This window comes from Danio rerio, chromosome 2, assembly GCF_049306965.1.
Source record: "Danio rerio strain Tuebingen ecotype United States chromosome 2, GRCz12tu, whole genome shotgun sequence".
Taxonomy (NCBI): Eukaryota; Metazoa; Chordata; class Actinopteri; order Cypriniformes; family Danionidae; genus Danio; species Danio rerio.
Genome location: NC_133177.1, coordinates 5,382,786 through 5,390,000, shown reverse-complemented (window position 1 = coordinate 5,390,000; position 7,215 = coordinate 5,382,786). Strand labels below are relative to the sequence as shown.

General features: G+C 34.6%; 1 long non-coding RNA gene across 1 annotated transcript in view; it reads right to left on the bottom strand.

The window, feature by feature from the left end:
* The window catches only part of LOC141379232 (uncharacterized), a 7,795-nt gene extending 2,265 nt beyond the window's left edge, over positions 1–5,530 (bottom strand). The window contains exons 1-2 of the long non-coding RNA XR_012395668.1: positions 5,364–5,530; positions 2,476–3,337 (exon numbers count right to left, since the gene is read on the bottom strand). This is a non-coding gene — a long non-coding RNA (uncharacterized lncRNA). The remainder of the gene's footprint in view (positions 1–2,475; positions 3,338–5,363) is intronic.
* Between the last annotated feature and the right edge of the window lie 1,685 nt (positions 5,531–7,215).

Genomic DNA, 7,215 nt, shown 5'->3' with positions numbered 1-7,215 from the left:
AGAAGCTTTGATACATCATCAGTCTAAGCTGTCAATCAACTCCATAGCAACAAAACAGACTAACCTAGCAACGATATAACAGCAGCTATATCTCAGCATCAGAACATCGTAGAGAGGCGGGGGTTGGCTTGTTTGACTCATGCTCGCACACCATCTATCTATCTATCTATCTATCTATCTATCTATCTATCTATCTATCTATCTATCTATCTATCTATCTATCTATTTATCTACATCTTTCTATCTATCTATCTATCTATCTATCTATCTATCTATCTATCTATCTATCTATCTATCTATCTATCTATCTATCTATCTATCTATCTATCTATCTATCTACCTCTTTCTATCTATCTATCTATCTATCTATCTATCTATCTATCTATCTATCTATCTATCTATCTATCTATCTATCTATCTATCTATCTATCTATCAACCTCTTTCTATCTATCTATCTATCTATCTATCTATCTATCTATCTATCTATCTATCTATCTATCTATCTATCTATCTATCTATCTATCTATCTATCTATCAACCTCTTTCTATCTATCTATCTATCTATCTATCTATCTATCTATCTATCTATCTATCTATCTATCTATCTATCTATCTATCTATCTATCTATCTATCTATCTATCTATCTATCTATCTATCTATCTACCTCTTTCTATCTATCTATCTATCTATCTATCTATCTATCTATCTATCTATCTATCTATCTATCTATCTATCTATCTATCTATCTATCTATCTATCTATCAACCTCTTTCTATCTATCTATCTATCTATCTATCTATCTATCTATCTATCTATCTATCTATCTATCTATCTATCTATCTATCTATCTATCTATCTATCAACCTCTTTCTATCTATCTATCTATCTATCTATCTATCTATCTATCTATCTATCTATCTATCTATCTATCTATCTATCTATCTATCTATCTATCTATCAACCTCTTTCTATCTATCTATCTATCTATCTATCTATCTATCTATCTATCTATCTATCTATCTATCTATCTATCTATCTATCTACCTCTTTCTATCTATCTACCTCTTTCTATCTATCTATCTATCTATCTATCTATCTATCTATCTATCTATCTATCTATCTATCTATCTATCTATCTATCTATCATGCTAACAATATGCTAATTCATGCTAGAAACATGCTAGTTACATGCTAATTCATGCTAGAATCATGCTGGTCACATGCTAATTCATGCTAGAATCATGCTAATCACATGCTAATTTATACTAGAATCATGCTAACAACATGCTAAATCATGCTAGAATCATGCTATTCATATGCTAATTCATGCTAGAATCATGCTAGTAACATTCAAATTGATGTTAGAATCATGCTAACAACATGCTAATTCATGCTAGAATCATGCTAGTAACATGCTAATTTATGCTAGAATCATGCTAACAACATGCTAATTCATGCTAGAATCATGCTAGTAACATGCTAATTCATGCTAGAATCATGCTAACAACATGCTAATTCATGCTAGAATCATGCTAGTAACATGCTAATTCATGCTAGAATAATGCTAGTAACATGCTAATTTATGCTAGAATCATGCTAGTAACATGCTAATTCATGCTAAAATCATGCTAGTAACATGCTAATTCATGCTAGAATCATGCTAACAACATGCTAATTCATGCTAGAATCATGCTAGTAACATGCTAATTCATGCTAGAATCATGCTAACAACATGCTAATTCATGCTAGAATCATGCTAGTAACATGCTAATTCATGCTAGAATAATGCTAGTAACATGCTAATTCATGCTAGAATAATGCTAGTAACATGCTAATTCATGCTAGAATCATGCTAACAACATGCTAATTCATGCTAGAATCATGCTAGTAACATGCTAATTCATGCTAGAATCATGCTAACAACATGCTAATTCATGCTAGAATAATGCTAGTAACATGCTAATTCATGCTAGAATCATGCTAACAACATGCTAATTTATGCTAGAATCATGCTAGTAACATGCTAATTCATGCTAAAATCATGCTAGTAACATGCTAATTCATGCTAGAATCATGCTAACAACATGCTAATTCATGCTAGAATCATGCTAGTAACATGCTAATTCATGCTAGAATCATGCTAACAACATGCTAATTAATGCTAGAATCATGCTAGTAACATGCTAATTCATGCTAGAATAATGCTAGTAACATGCTAATTCATGCTAGAATCATGCTAATTCATGCTAAAATCATGCTAGTAACATGCTAATTTACGCTAAAATCATGCTAGTAACATGCTAATTCATGCTAGAATCATGTTAAAAACATGCTAATTCATGCTAGAATCATGCTAATAACATGCTAATCTATCTATCTATCTATCTATCTATCTATCTATCTATCTATCTATCTATCTATCTATCTATCTTTTCATAGTTTTAAAAACTGTTTAAACTAAATGAACTATTACCGTCAGGCTTTCACAAGCCAGCCTCAAAGTTTGTTCTCAAACTTTAAGAATCTAGTTATTTTTATTTTTCTATATTATTCTTCTTCTGAGACTAAAAATTAAACTCTATCTCCTCCTAGGCCATTCAAGCTATGACCATCAAACTTGGGTCAGACCTCCGAACTATTCTGACTCGAGTTGCTATATCCTTTCCGACTGATCCGACTTTCGGTTTCCCGAAAAACGTCCCGGGACCGTCGGAAAAATCCCATAGACGTAACATTGGATCAAACTTTGTGACCTCATAACTCCGCATCAGAATGTCACACAGACTTCTAACTGGGCTCATTTAACTCAGACTATCAAACTGCCAATGACTGATCACCTTTAAACTTTCTGGCCACGCCCTAGCAACCACTTTTGGACCCTAGAAACCGTCCCATAGACTTCCATTGCAAAAGACTCTCATTGACTTTACATGGGATCAAACTTTGTGAGCTCATAACTCTGCATCAGACTGTCCTACAGACTAATGGCTGAGCTCATTTAACTCAGTCTAGCCAGCAGCCAATCACTGATGGCCTTTTAACTTTCTAGCCACACCCTAACAACCAGATACTGCACCCTAGCAACTGTCCCATAGACTGCAATTAAAGAGGTTCAGACTGATATTGTCATGCTGCAGTGTGATAGAGACATGGGGGTTGTTTTTAACTGTTCATACTGTCAAGAAGCTTTGATACATCATCAGTCTAAGCTGTCAATCAACTCCATAGCAACAAAACAGACTAACCTAGCAACGATATGGCACCAGCTATATCTCAGCATCAGAACATCGTAGAGAGGCGGGGGTTGGCTTGTTTGACTCATGCTCGCACTCCATCTATCTATCTATCTATCTATCTATCTATCTATCTATCTATCTATCTATCTATCTATCTATCTATCTATCTACTTCTATCTATCTATCTATCTATCTATCTATCTATCTATCTATCTATCTATCTATCTATCTACTTCTATCTATCTATCTATCTATCTATCTATCTATCTATCTATCTATCTATCTATCTACTTCTATCTATCTATCTATCTATCTATCTATCTATCTATCTATCTATCTATCTATCTATCTATCTATCTATCTACCTCTACCTATCTATCTATCTATCTATCTATCTATCTATCTATCTATCTATCTATCTATCTATCTATCTATCCATCATGCTAACAACATGCTAATTCATGCTAGAATCATGCTAGCTACATGCTAATTCATGCTAGAATCATGCTAGTCACATGCTAATTCATGCTAGAATCATGCTAGTTACATGCTAATTCATGCTAAAATCATGCTAGTCACATGCTAATTCATGCTAGAATCATGCCAGTCACATGCTAATTCATACTAGAATCATGCTAACAACATGCTAATTCATGCTAGAATCATGCTAACAACATGCTAATTCATGCTAGAATCATGCTAGTAACATGCTAATTCATGTTAGAATCATGCTAACAACATGCTAATTCGTGCTAGAATCATGCTAGTAGCATGCTAATTCATGTTAGAATCATGCTAACAACATGCTAATTCATGCTAGAATCATGCTAGTAACATGCTAATTCATGCTAGAATCATGCTAACAACTTGCTAATTCATGCTAGAATCATGCTAGTCACATGCAAATTCATGCTAGAATCATGCTAGTCAAATGCTAATTCATGCTAGAATCGTGCTAACAACATGCTAATTCATGCTAGAATCATGCTAGTAACATGCTAATTCATGCTAGAATCATGCTAGTAACATACTAATTCATGCTAGAATCATGCTAACAACATGATAATTCATGTTAGAATCATGCTAGTAACATGCTAATTCATGCTAGAATCATGCTAACAACATGCTAATTCATGTTAAAATCGTGCTAATTCATGCTAAAATCATGCTAGTAACATGCTAATTCATGTTAAACTCATGCTAGGTACATGCTAATTCATGCTAGAATCATGCTAGTAACATGCTAATTCATGCTAGAATCGTGCTAGTAACATGCTAATTCGTACTAGAATCATGCTAGTAACATGCTAATTCATGCTAGAATTATGCTAACAACATGCTAATTCATGCTAGAATCATGCTAGTAACATGCTAATTCATGCTAGAATCATGCTAACAACATGCTAAATCATGCTAGAATCATGCTAACAACATGCTAAATCATGTTAGAATCATGCTAACAACATGCTAATTCATGCTAGAATCATGCTAGTCAAATGCTAATTCATGCTAGAATCGTGCTAACAACATGCTAATTCATGCTAGAATCATGCTAGTAACATGCTAATTCATGCTAGAATCATGCTAGTAACATACTAATTCATGCTAGAATCATGCTAACAACATGATAATTCATGTTAGAATCATGCTAGTAACATGCTAATTCATGCTAGAATCATGCTAACAACATGCTAATTCATGCTAGAATCGTGCTAATTCATGCTAAAATCATGCTAGTAACATGCTAATTCATGTTAAAATCATGCTAGGTACATGCTAATTCATGCTAGAATCATGCTAGTAACATGCTAATTCATGCTAGAATCGTGCTAGTAACATGCTAATTCATACTAGAATCATGCTAGTAACATGCTAATTCATGCTAGAATTATGCTAACAACATGCTAATTCATGCTAGAATCATGCTAGTAACATGCTAATTCATGCTAGAATCATGCTAACAACATGCTAAATCATGCTAGAATCATGCTAACAACATGCTAAATCATGTTAGAATCATGCTAACAACATGCTAATAAATGCTAGAATCATGCTAACAACATGCTAATTTATGCTAGAATCATGCTAACATTATGCTAATTTATGCTAGAATTATGCTAACAACATCTATCTATCTATCTATCTATCTATCTATCTATCTATCTATCTATCTATCTATCTATCTATCTATCTATCTTTTCATACTTTTTAAAAACTGTTTAAATAAACTATTACCGTCAGGCTTTCACAAGCCAGCCTCAAAGTTTGTTCTCAAACTTTAAGAATCTAGTTGATTTTACTTTTTTTTTTTAACCAATTTTGAATCTATTCAGATCATCTCTGATTTATAACCCCTTTTACTAACCCAAATCAGATAAAGTTGGGATAGTACATGGAAAATGCAAATCAAAAAGAAAGTAGTGATTTTTAAATTTACTTTTAAAAACATTAGTAATAAACTTTATTATCCTCATGATTTTCATTTTATTTATTTATTTTCTTCCAAATAAACACATACTCCAATTTTGGTTCTTGCAACATATTTGTTTAAAAAGTTGGTTTTAAAAAAACAGTAAAGCATTTTACACTGTAATGTCGCCATTCCTTTTCACAACACTTAAGTGAAGTTTATTTATAAACAAATTTCGAGAGGAGCACGTGCTTATGATTGATAGCACCTGGTCCACATTAGCTAACACTGATTTACCAATCAGACGACTCCTTAACCACTTTAAATAACCAGAGTATCTTACTTCAGCCATCTTCGTCTTGAAGAATCCCCCCTTCCACCCCTACTCCTCCCATTTCCTAGTCAGGGCAGCACGGAGGCCTAGTGGTTAGCACCACGGCTAAGTGGCTCAAACTCGCTCATTTTGAGGCAGGAACCGGCGGACGTGCAGCAACTTTAACTATGAGGTAAACACAAAACAAAACTTCCATCTGGAGCTCCTTCACGGTACTCCACACTTGTAAACAATCGCTCGCGCCATTCGCGCGGCTCTCGGTCCCGCCCAGACTCGTCAGCGATACCAAGCCGACCAATCACAGAGCTTACGCTACGCGTCGTTGCGACGTGTAGTTACATTTTTTGAGAGGTGCACGTCAGTGACGGCCACGGCGAAGGGCTATGCGTCAGCGCCGTAGCATACGCCGGCGTTTGACGCAGAAGTATAAATCAGCCTTAAACCCTGCAGGAACACCGGCCCTCCAGGACCGAGATTGGTGAACCATGATATAAAGACATGAGGTAAATTCCAGAATAAGTAAGGCTGTACTTAACTTCCTTTTAGCAGATAATAGTTTATTAAAACCAAACATCATCTGTTAGACCTCTTTTTTTTAGGTAGCATATAGAGACATGCAGTAAAATCAAGAATAAGTGTCTGTGGTAAGGCTGTTCTTGGTGGATTCATGAGCTCTAAACGGCCAGTGGCTCCCTTGATCTCATATCACTAAAATCAGAGATCCTACTTACATAAATAAACTGCCGACATGACGAATAAAAGAAATAGAGTATTGTTTGAGAAATGATAGAAACTGTGAAGCCCTTCCTATTGTGATCCTGGTAAAATATACCATAGGTTATGAACATCTCAGCCGATCAGATTTGACAATATAGTGCTTTTTATAAATATATATCTATAATATGTAATTTAAAAAACACATGAGTATTATATAATCGAACTTTAATCCTCCTAGACAAATACATTATAAATGATCTGCCTTTCATGCTGTGTTGATAGGTCACAGCAATCCATTGCCTGTCAGTAAAACCTGGCTAGGCCCTCCTGTAAAAAAAGGAAGCTGTCAAACAGCACTGACCCATAAACGTGATGGACAATGAACCTCATGTGCGAGAGTGAGTTAACGTGGTGTGCCAGAAATGGATCTAATCTCTCACAATAGCTTTCCAATGCAGTCACTCAGCGTAAAAGACCCAGTTTACCTTTCTGGAGCATGCTTTTACAGCAAAATGT